The sequence below is a fragment of the Mixophyes fleayi genome, chromosome 4, assembly GCF_038048845.1.
Source record: "Mixophyes fleayi isolate aMixFle1 chromosome 4, aMixFle1.hap1, whole genome shotgun sequence".
In the NCBI taxonomy this organism is placed as follows: Eukaryota; Metazoa; Chordata; class Amphibia; order Anura; family Limnodynastidae; genus Mixophyes; species Mixophyes fleayi.
Window position 1 is genome coordinate 29,097,678 of NC_134405.1, and position 22,254 is coordinate 29,119,931.

Sequence of the window (22,254 nt, forward strand, 5' to 3'; positions counted from 1 at the left end):
AATCGCCGAACACGCGGGTGTTGAAGAACCCGCGCGTTCATACATTTACCCCATGGTATATATAGTTTATAAGTATTGCAAGAAAAAAATAATAACATTTATTTATAGACACAATTACAGTTATCAAATTAAACAACATGAGAACAAACTGAAAACTACAACAACTCCTTTGTAAACTAAAAATTATAAACACATGCATGTTAGTTTAATCCCATTGGTTAGAAGTGTTGCAAAGCAGATCCTGCTGGAACCCATAATGCCCATCTTCTTTCTCTGTTTAAAATATAAGAGAAAAAGCAATCAACCATAGTCCATTTTTGGAAATCAAAAATTCATTGACTGTGTACTTTGTACACACCTGTACTTTCAAGCAGTAAAATCTACAATGTGTTGCCTTAACTGTAACACAGGTCCCCCAATAACCAAAAAGAAATAGCATAACTAGATACTTACAAGCTGCAAATGGCAACTCTTCAATGTCTTGATCCTTCTGCATGAAATGAAACTTGCCAATCCTCCTTGATTGCTGAATATTTTTCAGGTGAGCCAGACGACATGTCCCAGCTAAGGCCTGGTAGTAGAAAAAGGAAAGCCTTTAGTTTGTTCTATTTTAAACAAAACTCTACCAATCAAGCTTCATCATTATTTTTCTAAGTGCTATGGCTATAAATGTCACATCTGATAATCTCAGCAGGTGCAGAGTCAGCACTTACAGCACAATTTTATTTTACAGAATTCAAAGATACACTTTTGTTTAAGTCCAAACTATCTGGTCCCTGCATTTGAATATGTTTATAAAAATGAAACAGGCCTTTACTTTCATCACAATACAATTTTTTTGGGGGATGACAGATGTTTCAAAAAGTATGATATAAACCATATTTGAAAACATATATACCTTGCAAATCAATGTTGAATCTGAAGTTTCTGGAGGGCTGGGGTTGTGTTGGATAAACATGCACCATGGAAAATTTCAAAAACCACATAAGATTTAAATTAATAGACATTAGATTGAAAACCTTTACAACACCACCCAAAAATAAAAAAAAATTGGGTTACAATATATAAAACAAATAACACACACATTAAACTGCACATTTAATATGAAATATCTTACAAACGCAAACATTTAATGTGTCTATAAAAGAGTAAACTAAACTTTAACTCTCAATAAAAATAAATGACCACTGTACAAATCCCCAGCAGAAAAACAAACTATAGAGTACTAACCAACTTCAAGTATGCATGAAGCAGTATTTTATAGTGGATTGTAATGAGACAAGTATATGCAGGTGTATAGGCCCACTGAGGTACCAGATGACTAAATCTGATGCTGGGTCTATGTCATGCTTGTTAAGAAAATCTGTTGTTTCCTTTTATACTGATTAAAACATGATTGTGTTTATTTCTGAATGCAAATTAATCCGATATGCATTAGCATTAGGGATGAGCGGGCTCGGATTTCCTAAATCCGAACACCCCCGAACAGTGCGGATCCGAGCCCGATCCGAGCACTGTTCGGGTATTCCCGCCGATCGCAAAGCTCAAAATGAGGCATTTCGTCATAATCCCGCCGCCGGATGTCGCGAGATTCGGATTCTTTATATTCCCCGCTTGCCGCCGCCATCTTCACTCGGGCATTGATCAGCTGTCCTGTGCTCTGTCCTGCTCAGTCCAGTGGTGGTGTCCTGTGCTCTGTCCTGCTCAGTCCAGTGGTGCTGTCCTGTACTCTGTCCTGCTCAGTCCAGTGGTGGTGTCCTGTGCTTTGTCCTGCTCAGTCCAGTGGTGCTGCCCTGTGCTCTGTCCTGCTCAGTCCAGTGGTGGTGCTGCCATTATTCTAGTGGTGCTGTCCTGTGTCCAGTACAGTGGTACTGCAATATAAGTTCACTAATCCTGCAGTATAAATCCATTGGTACTGCAATATAGCTACGTTCACTGATCCTGCAGTATAAATCCATTGGTACTGCAATATAGCTACGTTCACTGATCCTGCAGTATAAATCCATTGGTACTGCAATATAACTACGTTCACTGATCCTGCAGTATAAATCCATTGGTACTGCAATATAGCTACGTTCACTGATCCTGCAGTATAAATCCATTGGTACTGCAATATAACTACGTTCACTGATCCTGCAGTATAAATCCATTGGTACTGCAATATAACTACGTTCACTGATCCTGCAGTATAAGTCCATTGGTACTGCAATATAACTACGTTCACCGATCCTGCAGTATAAATCCATTGGTACTGCAATATAACTACGTTCACTGATCCTGCAGTATTCGTCCATTGGTACTGCAATATAACTACGTTCACTGATCCTGCAGTATAAGTCTATTGGTACTGCAATATAACTACGTTCACTGATCCTGCAGTATAAGTCCATTGGTACTGCAATATAACTATGTTCACTGATCCTGCAGTATAAGTCCATTTGTACCGCAATATAACTACGTTCACTGATCCTGCAGTATAAGTCCATTGGTACTGCAATATAAATAAGTTCACTGATCCTGCAGTATAAGTCCATTGGTACTGCAATATAACTACGTTCAGTGATCCTGCAGTATAAATCCATTGGTACTGCAATATAACTACGTTCACTGATCCTGCAGTATAAGTCCATTGGTACTGCAATATAACTAAGTTCACTGATCCTGCAGTATAAGTCCATTGGTACTGCAATATAACTACGTTCACTGATCCTGCAGTATAAGTCCATTGGTACTGCAATATAACTACGTTCCCTGTCCTGCAGTATAAATCCATTGGTACTGCAATATAACTACGTTCACTGATCCTGCAGTATAAATCCATTGGTACTGCAATATAACTACGTTCACTGATCCTGCAGTATAAGTCCATTGGTACTGCAATATAACTACGTTCACTGATCCTGCAGTATAAATCCATTGGTACTGCAATATAACTACGTTCACTGATCCTGCAGTATAAGTCCATTGGTACTGCAATATAACTACGTTCACTGATCCTGCAGTATACCTCTATTGGTACTGCAATATAACTACGTTCACTGATCCTGCAGTATAAGTCTATTGGTACTGCAATATAACTACGTTCACTGATCCTGCAGTATAAGTCCATTTGTACCGCAATATAACTACGTTCACTGATCCTGCAGTATAAGTCCATTGGTACTGCTGTATAACTCCAGTCCAGTGCTACTCTCCTGTGCCGCATATAATTTTTAAAGGCTTTGCTGAGTGTGTGTGGTTTAGGGGTACGCTCTCTTCTGCTGCATATAATGGAAAACAAAAATTTGAAGGATAAAGTAGGGAAAGATCAAGAACCACTTCCTCCTAATGCTGAAGCTGCTGCCACTAGTCATGACATAGACGATGAAATGCCATCAACGTCGTCTGCCAAGGCCGATCCCCAATTTCATAGTAGAGGGCATATAAAATCCAAAAAGCCAAAGGTCACTAAAATGATCAAAAAAAGAAATTAAAATCATCTGAGGAGAAACGTAAACTTGCCAATATGCCATTTACGACACGGAGTGGCAAGGTACGGCTTAGGCCCTGGCCCGTGTTCATGACTAGTGGTTCAGCTTCACACAACGATCTAAGTCCTCCTCCTCCCCCCTCTAAAAAATTTAAGAGAGTTAAGCTGTCATCAACAACACAGCAAACAACTCTGCCTTCTAAAGACATGGCATCACAAATCCCCAAGGCGAGTCCAAGGGTGTTGGTGGTTGCGAAGCCTGACCTTTCCATCACTGTACGGGAAGAGGTGGCTCCTTTCACCATTTGCAGCACGCCCTCTGCATATGCTGGAAGGATCACCCACAGTGCAGTTACAGATTTATATAATGAAGGTGTCAATGTTGTACACCAGGAGGAGGATATTGATGTAGCTGGCGCTGAGGAGGAACTTGACGAGGAGGATGCTGATGTGGTTATCTTAAATAAGGCACCAGGGGGGGAAACAGTTGTTGTCCATGGGATGAAAAAGCCCATCGTCATGCTTGGGCAGAAGACCAAAAAATCCACCTCTTCGGTCTGGAATTATTTCTATCCCAATCCGGACAACAATTGTATTGCCATATGTAGCTTATGTAAAGCTGCAATAAGCAGGGGTAAGGATCTTGGCCACCTAGGGACATCCTCCCTTCTACGTCATCTGAAGACCCTTCATAATTCAGTGTTTAGTTCAGGAACTGTGGCTAGGATCGTCAGCAGTCCAGGGAAACCTAAATCCCTTGGTCCCATTGTATCCACACCAGCAACACCCTCCTCATCAATTTCCTCCTCAATCTGGATCGAGATAGTCCTGCAGGCCATATCACCGGCATGACTGAGTCCTCTTTAATCCGGGATTCTTCCGGAGGATCCTGTAGCGCTACGCCTACTGCTGCTGCTGTTGCTGCTCGGAGTCGGTCATCTTCCCAGAGGGGAAGTCGTAAGACCGCTACGTCTTTCACAAAGCAATTGACCGTACAGCAGTCGTTTGCCATGAGCACGAAGTACGACAGCAGTCATCCTATTGCAAAGCGGATAACTGCGGGCTTGACAGCTATGTTGGTGTTAGACGTGCGTCCGGTGTCCGCCATCAGTGGAGTGGGATTTATACGGTTAATGGAGGTATTGTGTCCCAGGTACCAAATCCCGTCTAGATTCCACTTCACTAGGCAGGCGATACCCGGGATGTACAGAGAAGTACGAAAAAGTGTCCTCAGTGCTCTGAAAAATGCGCTTGTACCCACTGTCCAATTAACCACGGACATGTAAACAAGTGGTTCAGGGCAAACTAAGGACTATATGACTGTGACAGCTCACTGAGTAGATGCATCGCCTTCCGCAGCAACAGCAGCAGCAGCATCAGTAGCAGCATCTCCGAAACGCCTGCTCGTTCCAAGGCAGTGAATGTTGTGTATCACCGGTTTTAGTAAGAGGCACAATGCTGACAACCTCTTAGAGAAACTGAGGGAAATCATCTCGCAGTGGCTTACCCCATTTAGACTCTCCTGGGGATTTGTGTTGTCGGACAACGCCAGTAACATTGTGCGGGCATTACATATTGGCAATTTCCAGCACGTGCCATGTTTTGCCCACACATTAAATTTGGTGGTGCAGCATTATCTGAAAAGTGACAGGGGTGTGCAGGATATGCTTGTGGTGGCCCGCAAAATTGCGGGACACTTTCGCCATTCTGCCACTGCCTACCGAAGACTGGAGCACCATCAAAAACTCCTGAACCTGCCCTGCCATCTCCTCAAACAAGAGGTTGTGACGCGCTGGAACTTCACCCTCTATATGCTGCAGAGGATGGAGGAGCAGCAAAAGGCCATTCAAGCCTACACAGCCACCTACGACATAGGCAAAGGAGTGGGGATGCGCCTGAGTCAAGCGCAGTGGAGACTGATTTCCGTGCTGTTGTCAGCAGTCGCAGCGGCCGCGGGCACCGCCGCGACTCTTACCTTCCTCTTGGAGGCGTCCCGGCCGTCGCTATGGCGACCGGGACGTCATTTCCGGAAACCTCACGAGCAGGAGTAGCGCTGCGTCCCGGCAGCTGGGGACAGCCGGGCGCATGCGCAGGAGCGCTGACAAGCCTGTGGGCTAATTACTTGTGGTTATCAGAATCTGCTCATGTGATATCAGAGCTAAGCTCTGATTGGCTGATGCTGGTATTTAAGGCAGTGAGGTCTGCAGCCTGACTGCCGGTTATAGCGTCCTGTGCTCAGTTCTGCTGCCTGCTTGTTCTCTCTCACCCTGGTTATTATTACCTTTGATTGTCTTCCGGTGTATGACCTTTGCTTGCTTCTAAACCACTGTACGTACGCTTCTAACCCTGACCATTTGCCTGAAAACTGGATTCTGCTCCTCCACTAGTGCTCCTGACCTTTCGCTTGTCCTTGGATTTCGAACCTGTGCTTGTGACCTCTGACCTTGGTTTTACTGACCGCTTCTGTCCGCCAATCACCCTTCTCCTGGGTTCTCCTTAAGTCAGTATACATTACTCGACCCTCTGTCGGCCCGCGGCCAAGTCTGTCCCCACCACTAGGGGCTCCAGCGAACACCGAGCCTTCAGAGTAGACCCCGAGTTTCATTGTACTGGCTTGGGAGTTCCTAACAGTTGTGCAAGGTTCTCCAGCCGTTTGAACTTGCCACACGAGAAGTCAGTTCCGACACTGCTAGCTTGAGTCAGGTGATTCCCCTGATCAGGCTGTTGCAGAAGCAGCTGGAGAAATTGAGGGAGGAGCTGGGAAAGCATTGCAATTCCACAAAGCATGTAGCTCTTGTGGATGAAGCCCTTCGTACGCTTTGCCAGGATCCCAGGGTGGTCAGTCTTTTAAAGTCAGAGGAATACATTCTGGCCACCATGCTGGATCCTCAGTTTAAAGCGAATGTCTTTGTTTCCGGCGGAAACAAGTCTACAGAGGTGCAAAGACCTGCTGATCAGGAGATTGCCGTCTGAAGAGGACCGTGACATGGCAACAGCTCCTCCTTCATTTTCTTTCACACCTGTGGCTGCGAGGAAACAGCTGAGATTTCCTAAACGATCCGCTGGCGGGGATGCAGAGAACATCTGGTCTGGACTGAAGGACCTGCCAACGATTGCTGACATGTCTACTGTCGCTGCATTGGATGCTGTCACCATTGAAAAAAATGGTGGAGGATTACTTTGATGACAACATCCAAGTAGAAATGTCAGACAGTCCTTACTTGAACTGGCAGGAAAAAAAGGCAGTTTGGAAGCCCCTGTACAAACTGGCTCTATTTTACCTGAGTTGTCCCCCCTTCAGTGTGTACTCCAAAAGATTTTATAGTGCAGCGGGGAACCTGGTCAGTGAGCGGCAAAGGAGGTTGCTTCCGCAAAATGTTGAGAAGATGATGTTCATCAAAATGAATTATCAATTCTTCAATGAAGACCAGCAATGGCCTACAGAGACTACAGAGGGACCTGTGATTGTGGAGTCCAGCGGGGACGAATTGATAATTTGTGAGGATGAGGAAGTACACACTGAAGGGGGCGAGGAATCAGAGGATGAGGATGAGGACGACATCTTGCCTCAGTAGAGCCAGTTTAGTTTGTACAGGGAGAGATGAATAGCTTTTTTGGTGTGGGGGCCCAAGCAAACCAATCATTTCAGCCACAGTAGTTTGGTAGGCCCTGTCGCTGAAATGATTGGTTTGTTAAAGTGTGCATGTCCTATTTCACCAACATAAGGGTGGGTGGGAGGGCCCAAGGACAATTCCATCTTCCACCTCTTTTTTTTCTTTGCCAGCTCGTTTTGTGGGGGTCCAAGCAAACCAATCATTTCAGCCACAGTTTTGTAGGCCCTGTCGCTGAAATGATTGGTTTGTTAAAGTGCACATGTCCTATTTCACCAACATAAGGGTGGGTGGGAGGGCCCAATGACAATTCCATCTTTCACCTCTTTTTTTGGCATTATGTGCTCTTTGGGGCCTAGCTTTTGAAACTGCCATCCTGTCTGCCACTGCAGTGCCACTCCTAGATGGGCCACGTGTTTGCGCCGCCCACTTGTGTCGCTTAGCTTAGTCATCCAGCTACCTCGGTGCAACCTTTTGGCCTAAAAACAATATTGTGAGGTATGAGGTGTTCAGAATAGACTGGAAATGAGTGGAAATTAATGTTATTAAGGGTTATTAATAGCGTAGGAGTGAAAAGAAAAAAAAAATCTGGATTTTAGCAGTTTTTATGCTTTTTAAAAAAAAAATCAGAACCCAAAACCTAGAACATTGAGGGGGGTGTTTTGGCAAAACACATTAGAACCCAAAACCTGAAGGTAATCAGAACCCAAAACACGAAAAGTGGCTGGGGCACATCCCTAATTAGCATAGACTTTCTTATTTTCATTTTTAGAAAACAAAACATGATCCTTTATGTCTGTTACTAAGAATGTGTGTGCAATTGTTCATTTAATTATGGTCATTAACACTTTATTTTACCAATGTGCTGTGTTGGATAAGTGTTTCAATCTGAAGTATTACTTACCAGTTAAATCAATGAGCTGGCAAGAGCAGGGTCACGAGTTTGAAACAAGATTCATGCCTGTATCTGTGCTGACTTTGTATATCCCCATGTTTCTGTGGATGTATTCCACTGTGTCACTTATAGAAGAGTACGCTAGTTTATGTTTTGTCGTGTAATATGACTATTGCCGTGCATATTTATGATTGCGAATTGTTAGCCGTTACATCTGCAACCACGTTTATTTACATTTATTAATTTCCTATGACACATTTTTCATGATGGAGAACAAGGGAATGTGTGTGTGTGTAATACTTAAGTGTGTATCCTTAAACCTTCATGTTGGCAGTAATGCATGTGTTGTGTTGGGAATGTCCATATCCAAGAATTTTAAATGTGCTAGTACCAAGAATTCAGGGCTCGAATATTTAATTGTAAATTTGATAATAATCATTTATTTGATTGATTATTACATTAATTAAAAATATTTCAGTTCATGAGTTTGATTCTTGCTACATTTTGTGTAATATGGCTACATGGCATGTTGAAAATTGTGTGCAGCTACAGCACAGAAAAGCAGCTGTTCAAAATGACTTGATTGCAAAGACATAGGAAATATCCACAGGTGAAAGCTAAAAAAACCTAAGTGCCCCCAAAAAACAAAAAAAAAACTATTTGATGTCCAATTATTATTATTATTATAATTTGTATTACTATTAGTATACATGACTGATTTTCCATATCCAAAATTTTAAACTGTGCATGTACCAATGCTTTCTGTCTATAATATTTCAAAGTATTGACATTAATTAAAAGGAAAAAAAGGAAAAAAGCTTATGAGAGAAGTTGCTGCTCAGCTTTTCAGTCAATTCTATTTCATTCACATATTGTTTTCACCAATTGCACATTGGCGAAGCGGTTAGACAATCTACCTTACAACAGTGGATACCTGAGTTCGAATCCTCACCAATGGTCTTGTCTCTGTGGGATCAATAATATCCTTCCCATATTTGTGTTGATGTCCAGTGTCCCTGGTGTAAGAGTACGCTTGGTTTAAGTTCGCACAAATCATGCGTTTAATTTTTAACTTATTTTTTCTTTAATATCACTAGCGTATTGTTAGATGTTTTGTTACAAACACTAGCAACGAACTTTTGGCACATCAGCCACTTTACATTGCGATTTATTAGAATTGTGGTTGTAATTAAAAAGAGGTTGTTTTTCTGAAAAAATACACAGCTACATATAAAATATTTTTTATTTTAATTCCGGCTGCAGCAATGGGTCTGTCTTTAACTTAGCCATCCATTCCGGCTGCCAGAATGGGGCTTAGAGTTCGGAGACCTTTTGGCTGCATTCCCTACATTATTTAGCCGAAAAAGACCAATCCTTCTTTTTTGGAAGAGTGCCAAATTATTGACATCATTTTCACATAGCCATTGAGGTTAGAACTATACGAAAGTATCAGGGCCATGACTAGGGCTGTGCGATAGGGGCGACTGCCCAGGGCACAATGCTGAAGGGGAGCGCAATTTAGGAATGTTTTAGGTTCATTTGGTTCAAATTGAGGGCTAGGAGGGCGGCATTTGTCTTTCTCGCCCCTGGCTCTAGAATTCTAAGTTACGGCTCTGGAAAGTATTGTCTTTTAAAAATGTGTTTCCTGGTAGTTTTACCCCAAACTAAAGCCATGCTTAATGCCCTTAATACCCTCATACCCTCTTTTATATCATATTTTTTTGGTCTGAAGAAATAACATTTACTTGTTGAGGAAGGCACAGGGAGTGGATCTCTACAAAGAACTTTTTAGATATTTTATTTTCATTGTAACAACTGGTATTTATACATACTCATTTGTTTAAGTTTAATCTTCCTTTCACATGTTACTCTACACTATTTTGCTTCCCTGAGTTGTTTTATCATATGATTTGTTATCATACGATGATGAAAAAAAATTTTGTCTGGAAAATATACCACAATTACAGCAATACCTAAAATAACTTCAGTTCTGATAATAACCAGAAACCTTTGAATATATCTTAATTCATTTCATTAGTAGTTATTTTATGTAAGTTAACTTGTATATAAGGTTTAATGATTCTTTAAAGCACTTTATATTTCTCCTTCATGACACAGTCTATACGCCACCTGCTGTCCAGAGTCAGCCTTACAAGTGATTATAGTTATATGATGTAAGAACTTTAATGTGTTGTCAGGGAAAGTTGTAATTTATTTTACAACTGTGGCCACTGCCCTTTCAAGCTGCTGTCATCGCTACTTGAACTGCTGCTAGACTAGACGTTATTGATCTCTATGGTCAAAGGGACTGTCAATACATACTGTCAAGTTCCTGAATGCTTTACTGAATATGAACGTTGCTTGTTAGTACTGACAATAGCAACTGAGATTTATCACAGTGAATAATATGGGGCAATTTGCCATTTTGTATAGCGTATCTTGCGTGAATTCCCTCTGTGCAAGCCCAGAAAGTCGGTGCACACATATGGGTCTATTTAGACTTGCTCGGTTGTAGAACTAATACGAGCCTGTGCCTGAAGGGGCATAATTTTGGAGGGGCGTTATAACATGTTCGGAGTGCAGTAAAGGCGTGTTCACGCAAATGCTGCTCAGACCTGCAGAAACATGCACATACTCCTGTTAAGAGGCATATATTTTGCACCTGTTCTAGGGCAGGAGCAAATACTCACTAATGATGATAATGACTTGTCATAAATCAGGTTCAGTTGCTGCTGATGCAGAGCCGAATGCATCTCGAGATGTGTACGGCTCTGCATATAAGCGGAAATATACTATCTGTACTCTTTTTTAAAAAAAGTAATTTACCCCCAAATTGTGGCCAATTCTGCAACAGCCATTATATCTCTAGTGTGCATCCCATTAAAAAAAAAGATAGGTGTATGATGTCACTAAATAGTATAAGGCTGCAGGGGCACATTTCTGGCACTTGCCTAAATGACCCATTTTGTAAATGATCCTTAAGCAGATTTGCAGCATGCAAATATGACCGCTTTGCAGGTTTATTAAGAATTCATTTTTAGGTCAAGCAACCAATGGTTTCGCTAGGTGTTGTGAAGCTACAAGCCCCAGCATGCTTTGCCAATAGCTCTGCCAGCCCTTAGCTGGCATGGAGAGCCACAGATTGTCCATGTCTTGTAGAGGCAACACAGCATATTGTTACACAAGATTCCCGGGGCAGCTGGAAACAAGTAACAACATCCTTGAGAAACAGCAACAGGACATGATCAACAACCAATAAATTCAGTAGAAAATGGTATACAACGCGTTTCAAAGCTTCAGATCTTTCATCAGACATAATAGTCCATTACAGCAACCATTAAAGTACTAACAGTTCAATTAATCAAATAAAACAAATGCATAGTAATAAAACATCATTTAAAAACAATAAACCTAACAAAAATGGGAGAGATGGCATGTAAAACATACAGGGAGAAAATCTGTAAAATAAGTAGCTAAAAATTATATATGTTTTTCTTTTTTGCCCTTTTGTTAATTAAAAACGGACAAATCAAGTACCCAATTTAAACCTTTATGGGACATGGTCTGAGCAAAAAAGTCTATAAAGATTCCCTTTGGCATAGTTTTTGAAGCAGGATAGAGCATCATGTTTATTAGAAATTTGTTTGATCTCCACTAAAGTTATGGAGCTTGGATCTGCCTACATTTTCTTTTACAGAGCTACATCTTAATAAATAATTAACAAAGTGTGTGCTATAATTTATTTTGATTTGATTTATGAACATTACTATTTTACTTCCAATGTATTTGCACATGCAACTTATCTTGTACCCACACATATTGCAACACTTAGGATGGGAACTGAGCCAAGATATACATACAGGGTTTTCCCTAAGAAGCATTAGTTTGCTGGGTGAGTGTTTGCTTTTAGCAAATGAATACTGCAGAAATTCATCATAGGTCAAGATATTCCATGGTCTAGCAATAATAACCTGAAATAATATAGCAGAGTTGCGTCAAATGTTACAACTCAATTATTTTTTTAAAGCAGCAGTTCCATGAAAAAAAATCAGGTATGTAAATCACTGTTACAAGCTATAAAAAGAATATTGATATTTGCTGTGTCTTGCTTTTTTCCCTTCAGGCTGCTGTTAAAGGTTTATGATTCTTGGTATCATGACAACCACAGTCACATGGCACATGATGTAGTGAGCAGAGAGGCGTTGGAACATCCCTTTGAGGCTATCTGTACTATAACATCTTTCCCCCTCCCTTTACCATCACATGACATGTTGAGATCTTTGAGTCTGTGTCTGTGCAAAGAGCTTTTGAAGAGAATAAAATGATTTGTTGGTTGAATAACTAAGAAAAGAATTCAGATACTTGCACTGCTCCTTAAACATTAGCATGAATATCTTTGCTATAAACAAATAAACAAGAGATCTGTGAATTATGTGATGTGCCCCATCAAAAAGATAAGGTTACTAACACGTTTCTGTTCTGCTACATTGTCATTGATGGCATTAGGATATTACAATTATTTTTAGTATATTGAAAATTAGATTGGATATGCTACTAAGTTTTATCATGAATAAAGATTGCTGTGGAACATCATCTTTTGGTACACTTATTGCCTATGTGATATCTGTGCTTTCCCAAGTTCATTTGAAAATAGATGCTCTGGGTATCCCATTTCAGTTTAACATACATTTCCACTGAACTTCAAAATCTACAGTTGAAAAATACATTTTTATTTTACTTAGTTGAACAAAAGGTATTTTTAAACATAATCTATTATTATTATTATTATCTTTGACTTAGAAGGCGCCACAAAGGGTCCGCAGCGCCGTACATTACATATACAGAAAACAGAACCAAGACACAACATGATACAAAAATGTATACAAGCACAGGTGGCAGGGTAAAGCAAATCAGATTATATCTGGGACAGGTAGTGAAAGGGATGGTAGAAATCAGGGAGAAGAAGGTCAAAGTTTGAGAAGACCGGGAAAACAGGGCTAGCGAAGCAGGCCAAGTGGTACAGAGGGTGAAGGAACAGTAGAAGGAGCACACAAGGAAAGAGGGCCCTGCTCATGAGAGCTTACATCCTAAAGGGAAGGGGGGGACACAAATAGGGTGGTACTACCTGGGGGAGAGAGTCAGGAAAAGTAAGTTAGGAGGAGGACTGATAGACTTGAATAAAGAAATGAGTCTTAAGGGCATGCTTGAAGCCTTTGAGTGTAGATGCTTACCTGATGGAATGTGGAAGATCATTCCACAGCAGGGGAGCAGCCCGGGCAAAGTCCTGAAAACGAGAGTGAGAGGAGGTGATCAGTGAAGTAGTGAGGCGAAGGTCACAGGCAGAGCAGAGGGGGCGGGTAGGAGTGTAGGTAGAGATGAGATTGAAATGTAGGGTGGGGAAGATTTACTAAAAGCTTTAAAGGTGAGGGTGAGGAGTTTAAATTTAATTCTGTAGGGTATGGGGAGCCAATGTAGTGACTGTTGGAGGGAGACTGCAGAGCGGCGGGAGAGAAAAATGAGATGGGCAGCAGCATTAAGGATAGACTTAAGAGGGTCAAGGCGAGAATTAGGTAGGCCAGAGAGAAGGAGGTTACAGTAGTCAAGGCGAGAGATAACAAGCGAGTGAACAAGGTTTTTCGTGGCTTCCGTGGTGAGAAAGGTACTGTTTCTTAGATATATTCCGAAGGTGGAAGTAGCAGGATTTTAAATATAACTACCTAAATACGTGATTGTACATTTCGATCGCTGTGGTTTCAAAGCCCAGAAACTATTAAGATTTAAGGGGATCACACACTCAAAACAAACAGATTTTTCAATACTAATCAAATACAGGAAAAAATGAGAAAATAAACAGAACAAAAATATCACCTAGACTAGTATGCGTGGCTAGTTAGCACAAGTGTGAACACCGCCACACATCAGATGCATTTTTCAGTTCTGGAGGACCATCAACAGTGGCATTACTAATCAGATATGGATTAGGGGTACTTCTATTAATTTATGCAACTGCAATTTATCACTGGAGGAACCACTTTCTTGTGGCACTATAAGTGTTAGAATGCACCTTTGACCATGTTCCACAAAAGCGTGCACTTTATTACCGTGACAGGATGGACTGCCTATGCCACCTTGTCTGTTGTGTTGCTGGGACCGGTTGGACTTGCCTTGCCACCATCCCCTTTATTTATCCCTCTCTCTATGTGTGTTTGTATATTAAGGAATTTGGACTGTAAGCTCCAATGGGGCAGGGACTGATGTGAGTGAGTTCTCTGTACAGCATTGCGGAATTAGTAGCACTATATAAATAGCTTATGATTCATGTATATACATATATACACACTGATAATCTCATAAATAGTATATATACCCATTCTGGCATATACTCACACAGTCAGTCACTCACATATATACACAACATAAAGGTACTAATACACACACATTTACTCACGGAATCAACACTTTACACACAGACATTCATGATGTACACATGAACACTGATACACACAGCCACAAATGAATACTATACCCACACAGCCACTGACACACAGTCTTACTCCTCCCACTATGCACTGTCTCAATATTGGAAAAGACCCCTTTCAAACAACTGTAAGGCCTGGAGAGGATGAGAAACTGGGTTTTTCATTTTCTTTAAAGTTACTGTATTTAAAATGTAAAGTATTAGAAAGGTATACTGTGCATAATGTACGACAATGATACATTACATTCACTGTCACAGCATAGTAAGTAAACTTTAGAATGAATGATTTAACCCATAATAGCTGTGTGTACATTGTTTTTCAGCTTCCAAGTTTGTATTATTACATTTTCTTAGCTTACCGTAGTTTGGGGCCTCAGTGAATTAGAAAGAGGGTAGAGCAGCTTCATAAAAATGTGTTTGTAAACTACAAAATAACAATGTAATTAAAATATTTTTAATTGATGGAGAAGCCTCTGCTTAGTTTGGTTTTCAGTGAGCAATGTTTGCCATTATATTTTCTTACAAAGGTCCAAGCTGATTTAACATCAATTTAAAGGTAGATAAAGCCAACAAGTATTAGTAAATTGCACAGCAGTGTCTAGCCTCTGTCGTACAATTACTGCTAACAAGCAAGACAAACTGAACAAGGCTGCACACCAATGGCTGAAGACGATAATCCTTTTGTGCTCCATCACTTTCATTGCTGGCAGGTGTATGCCAGGGCCGTCTCTTCCATTGCGGTCACATCAGTGGTGATCCGGCTCCCTCCCTGGTCCCCTCTTCCATGCTGTGCTCACAGTGAATGCTGGGCGTGATGTCACGCCCAGCATTCACTGCAACCAAAGCACGGAAGAGGGCAGAATAGACTCAGCGACGCGGAAAAAAGAAGAGGATCGGACTTAAGGTAAGTTAAGGGGGCCCCTATATATATATATATATATATATATATATATATATATATATATATATATATATATATGTAAAAAAAAAGTGATAATATATATAATCATGGTTTTTTTTACATACATATATATTTTTTTTACACACACACACTATTTATGTATATATATATATATATATATATATATATATTTTTTTTTTAGGGGCCCGGTACACTACATTGCCCGGGGGCCCATAAAGTTGTTAAGGTGGCCCTGGTGTATGCTAGTTACTGTTGAAGAAGATTTTGACTGTTATTGGTTAATTCTGAACACAACTATATCTCTGTTATTAAAGGGTGTGCATGCTTTTGCAACAGGGGTATTGTAGGTTTTTTATCTTCACTTTTTCCTAAAACAAAAAAAAAAAGTCTATTTATTTTTCACTTGAATTTTGTTGGTTGCAAAGTCACGTTAAATGCAATTTTAATAAGTGGGTATAAGTTCATTTTAGTCACTGTAGGCAACTTCAGCAAATACAAGCTCTTTAAACTGTTTTACTATTTCACTTACAGTATTTTAGGCTGTATATTAAAGGTCATTATTGCAGGTGTTACATCTCTTTTTTTTTCTAGTTTTATAAATGAGCTATACACAATCTACCAGGTAATTCAATAGAATACATCAGTTATTGTTTATTTTGTGCCACCCACCCATATAAAAGCTGTAAAAGCACTTGGCATAAGTCTGTGTGCCTTTATATGGTCATGGAACCCATAGCAATCTGCTAATTTCTTCAAAATTTACAATAATGATTTAACCCATCTTTAGCTTGAAGTAGGAAATTCCGCAATTCAAGCAAAATTTTATAGTATTCCTAAAAATCATATACCCTGAGAAGTACCACTACCGGACAAAACATTGTATTTTAGAATGATTGGAGTACTTTTTCAAGCTATTGCTATCTTTGCAGAGTTTTCTTACTTAACACACATAAACATAGGTTGGCAGCTTTCACAAAGCTATTGATAAATATAAAATATTAAAACATTTTGCAGAGTTATTAAATTCCTAGAATATTCTAAACCATTTAATACTTTGTTAGTAGTGTGGCAGTTCTCTCATAGTCGCCTATGATTTAAAAGAGCTGTAAAGCCCTTCATGTGCGCAATTACGCCTACTTGTCGGAAGAGTGCATTTTAAAGGACACTTCACGGCCTTTCTAGATAGCCCCTACAAAACCATCCTATGCCTACTTTTGTGGGTCGGGAGACAAATTTGAAAATGTGCAGGATGGGAACAGTAAAAATATCACATTCTTCCCTACCAAATTAAGACCGTCTCCTTTATTTATTTCATGTTTTCCATTTTCCTTCTAAAATATTGCTGTCTATCCTTACTTATATCTTAAACCATGAGAGTGAGGGGAATTCTGGATTGCCTTTATTACATTGTGTACAGTCATGGCCATAAGTTGTGAGAATAACACAAGTACTGGATTTCAAAAAGTTTGCTTCTTCTGTGTTTTTAGACCTGTTTGTGAGATTTTGCTATGGTATACTGAAGTAAAATTACAAAAATGTTATAAGTGTCAAAGACTTTCAATGACATTTACATTATGTTTATGCAAAGAGCCAATATTTGCAGTGTTGCCCCCGTTCTTTTAGAAGACCTCTGCAATTCGCCCTGGCATGCTCTCATTCAACTTCTGGGCTACATACTGACTGATGGCCGCCCATTCTTGCCTAATCAATGCTTGGAGTTTTTCAGAATTTGTGGGTTTTTATTTGTCCACCTGCCTCTTGAGGATTGACCAAAAGTTCTCAATGGGATTAAGGTCTGGGGAGTTTCCTGGCCATGGACCCAAAATTTTAATGTTTTGATACCTGAGCCATTTAGTTATCACTTTCTCCTTATGGCAAGGTGCTCCATCATGCTGGAAAAGGCATTGTTCATCATCAAACTGTTCTTGGATGGTTGGGAAAAGTTGCTCTTGGATAATGTTTTGGTACCATTCTTTATTCAATGCTGTCCTCTTAGGCAAAATTGTGAGTGTACCATAGCAACATCTGACAAAAAGGTCTAAAAACACTGAAGCAGCAAACCTTGTGAAAACCAATATTTGTGTCATTCTTAAAACTTTTGGCCATGACTGTGTTCAAATTTACCCAAAACGTCTTTAATCTAATACCTGTTTCACAACTCTGTTTAGACAAAGCTTGGTATCATGCCATATAACGTGGGGAGAGATGTCCAGTGAAACCAGTTCCTTTTGTAGACGTGAATCTCTGGATGGATGATATGATATTATATTCTTTTTCAATGTGCACCAAGAAAATGATGCCATCTTGGTGCACAAATTGTTTGGGCATCGGCTGAAAACTAGGTGACCTCGCTCAAATCTATGAATGTGACATCACAAAGTCCATTGGTGTTGTGTTTCTGCACGTCGTAAACTATTCTTATCATCCTATTTCTAGATAGGTAATCTCCATTCACTTTTTTTACATCCCACTAGATTATAAGAAGATTGCTGCATGACTGTAAAACAACATTCTTATATCAGCTCCTCTACAGCAATAAGTGATAACTGTGTTTTTCTTTTCCGACTAAATAACTCATTTATCACCATTGCATTTGGGAGCATCCTTTGCATTGAACCACAGCTACCAATCAGTAATTAGTTACTGCAAGTTGGACAGTGAAAGCAGATATCTAATTAGTTGCTGTGCTTTTTGGTGAATTTTGCACACAAATTCATACCTCCCAATTGTCCTGACTTAGGCTGGACAGTCCCAATTTGGTTAGTCTGTCCTGCTCCCCTGACCATTGGCACCTTAGTCCTGATTGTTAGAATGTTGATAGGTGCACATGCACTTGTCAGTGGTGTACACGGAACTGCATGAGAGACTTTAGGGGAGGGATGGAGACTTCAGAGGCACTAGGCATGTCCCTGAGGTTGTGGCCATGACCTTATTGTGACGTGGTCATGCGCCCCATTGTCATGTGACCACACCGCCTTTCGTGTACCACCCACCACAAGAGTCTATTCAAGGACAGGGACTATTACATGAGTCTCTTTTGCATTTCCCACAATTTTTCTTACATAGCTGGAAGTGTGCTCAGATATGTTCTTTTGATCAGTTTAGCAAATAGAAGGTGCAAAGTGGTTCCCATTACAAAGAATGAAAACCTTATATGTGGTGGGGGAATCAAGGCCTTTCACAAAGCAGTGAATGACTCTATAAACACATCATCGCCACCCCTTTATTTCATTTCAATATTCCCATCATACAAAATTAAATTTAGTTGTTGCACTTCAGAGCAAACTTTGTCTAATCCACATTTAACAAGAACTCATCTTGTGGAAGGTCATTGATCTTGTGGAAGGTCACTGATCTTGTGGAAGGTCACTGATTTTGTGGAAGGCTACTGATCTTTTGGAAGGTCACTGATCTTGTGGAAGGTCACTGATCTTGTGGAAGGCTACTGATCTTGTGGACGGTCACTGATCTTGAGGAAGGCTACTGATCTTGTGGAAATTTACATATCTTTTGGAAGGTCACTGATCTTGTGGAAGGCAACTGATCTTGTGGAAGGCTACTGATCCTGTGGAAGAATGCTGATCTTGTGGAAGGTCACTGATCTTGTGGAAGGCTACTGATCTTGTGGACGGTCACTGATCTTGAGGAAGGCTACTGATCTTGTGGAAATTTACATATCTTTTGGAAGGTCACTGATCTTGTGGAAGGCTACTGATCTTGTGGAAGGCTACTGATCTTGTGGGAATTTACATATCTCGTAGAAGGGCACTGATCTTGTGGAAGGCTACTGATCTTGTGGAAGGTTACGGATCTTGTGGCAGGGCACTGATCTTGTGGAAGGTCACTGATATTGTGGAAAGTCACTGATCTTGTGTAAGGCTACTGATCTTTTGGAAGATCACTGATCTTGTGGAAGGATACTGATCTTGTGGAAGGATACTGATCTTGTGGAAAGTCTCTGATCTTGTGGAAGGTCCCTGGTCTTTTGGAAGGGTACTGATCTTGTGGAAGGCAACTGATATTGTGGAATTTTACTGATCTTGTGGAAGGTTTCTGATCTTGAGGAAGGTCACTGATCTTGTGGAAGGTCACTGATCTCGTGGAAGGTCACTGATCTCGTGGAAGGTCACTGATCTTGTGGAAGGTCACTGATCTTGTGCAAGGCTCACCCATTGCATTAAAGAATGCGTCCATTTTTAACCAAAAGAACTACAACTTGTTCACACAGGGCATCTCTTCATATTGGCACTGGTATTTCAGGTTTGTTTAGTTCAATTCTTTAAGGCAAGCTATCTTCCTTAGGAAACCCGGGATCTTTTACCTAGACGTACAATAAAAATGAACGTTGCATGCACGTTGTCATATGCGAATCTTGACTGTCAATGAAAGCCTAAGTGTGGAGTTGTGGAAAGGTTATCTACAGGATATAAACAATTATTGATGAAAGGCTGACATAATAGAAGTTGTTCCAGTAGAGATATTTGAAACATACATAGCTGTGTCAGCGGATAAACTAACAAAGCATATAAAACAAAATTTATGTTCAAATAATAATATAGCTCAGGATAACACATAGATAGGTGGATCCACAGGACAATACCAAGCAGGGACACAGAAAGAGAAGTCAGTGGATATACTATTCAGGAGGCTCATAAACCTCCCCTTCTCCAGATTGTATTCTATATTTGGAGTTATACCAGCAAACCCGTATCTGATAATGCTTATGACTGGCATTGCTAGCCGTGAACATGTAGCGATCATGGCCCATAACATCATTTACAAGAGACACACCCAGCAGGAGGTGACAGAAATAAATGGCTATATATGTATGTGCTAAAAGACAACTCCACCCACCTTACCATGTTCTTTGTACTCCGTGGAGACCAACGGCAAAGCTGAGACCAAGTACACCGCTGGTGTATGTACCACTCTTAGTAGTTACATTGCCTTATCTCAGGATTCCCCTCAAGAAGTCCTTTTCTCATATGATTACCCAGATCCAGGCCCAGAAATTAGCAGGGAATGTTCTAATTTTATTCCATTAAAAAAAAACTAACCCGGAGTGTCATCACTTGGCCCCTCTGTAATATTTTTTTTTTTATTATTTAAAAGCAATAAAATACATATCGGAGACCTTTGGCTGCGTTCCCTACAATATTCAGCCCAAAAATACCAATCCTTCTTTTTTGGAAGAGTGACAAATAATTGTCGTCATTTTCACATAACCATTAAGGGTAGAACTATATGAAAGTATTGTCTTTAAAAGTGTTTCCTGGTAGTTTTACCCCCAAATAAAGACATGCTTAATACCCTTAATACCCTCCTACCCTCATTTATATCATATTTTTGTGTCTGAAGAAATAACCTTTACTTGTTGAGGAAGGCAGAGGGAGTGGATCTCTACAAAGGATTTTTTTAGATATTTTATTTTCATTGTAACAACTGGTATTTATTTTTTGTACTCATTTCTTTAAGTTTAATCTTCCTATCACATGTTACTCAACTTTTGATTGTTTTATCACATGATTTGTTATCATACAATGATTAAAAAAAAGGTTGTTTGGAAAATATAACCACAATCACAGCAGTACCTAAAAGTACTTCAGTTCTGATAATAACCAGACATTTTTGAATATATCTTAATTTATTTCATTAGTAGTTATTTTATGCAAGTTAACTTGTATACAATGTTCAATGATTCTTTAAAGCACTTTATATTTCTCCTTCATGACACAGTCTATACGCCACCTGCTGTCCAGAGTCAGCCTTACAAGTGATTATAGTTATATGATGTAAGAACTTTAATGTGTTGTCAGGGAAAGTTGTAATTTATTTTACAACTGTGGCCACTGCCCTTTCAAGCTGCTGTCATCGCTACTTGAACTGCTGCTAGACTAGACGTTATTGATCTCTATGGTCAAAGGGACTGTCAATACATACTGTCAAGTTCCTGAATGCTTTACTGAATATGAACGTTGCTTGTTAGTACTGACAATAGCAACTGAGATTTATCACAGTGAACAATATGGGGCAATTTGCCATTTTGTATAGCGTATCTTGCGTGAATTCCCTCTGTGCAAGCCCAGAAAGTCGGTGCACGCATATGGGTCTATTTAGACTTGCTCGGTTGTAGAACTAATACGAGCCTGTGCCTGAAGGGGCATAATTGTGGAGGGGCGTTATAACATGTTCGGAGTGCAGTAAAGGCGTGTTCACGCAAATGCTGCTCAGACCTGCAGAAATATGCACATACTCCTGTTAAGAGGCATATATTTTCCATCTGCTCTAGAGCTGGAGCAAATACTCACTGATGATGATGATGACTTATCATAACCAGGTTCAATTGCTGCTGATGCAGAGCCGAATGCATCTCGAGATGTGTACGGCTCTGCATATAAGCGGAAATATGCAGGGCTGCCAAGAAGAATTCAGGGCCCGGGTACAACAAATTCATGGGGCCCCCCTCATAGTGAAGTAAGCCTTACGGCAGCGCAAAAAATATTAGGTGTTTGGTCATGCATTCAGGGGCGTGGCTAGCCAAACGGCGGTGCAAAAAATTTGGGAGGTGTGGTCATGCATTTGGGGGCGTGGCAAACATGCCATTGGGGCGTGGCTAACATAAAAACCACTAGGCTCTCAATTCGCCGGAGCGTCACATATGTTCAAGCACTCCTGACTTTCAGGACATCTACCACCACAGGGTAGTATACAAACAATGCAGTGTGTACACAAACAGTTCAGTCTTGGCCTACACCTTACATTGGACACAACATTCACCAAAAATTGGTATTGTCCCTACTAGAATCACAACATTTCACACACTGTGCTGCTCTCTCCTACCTGTTCTTCTCACTTTCTCCACCTGTGGCTGCTGCTTTC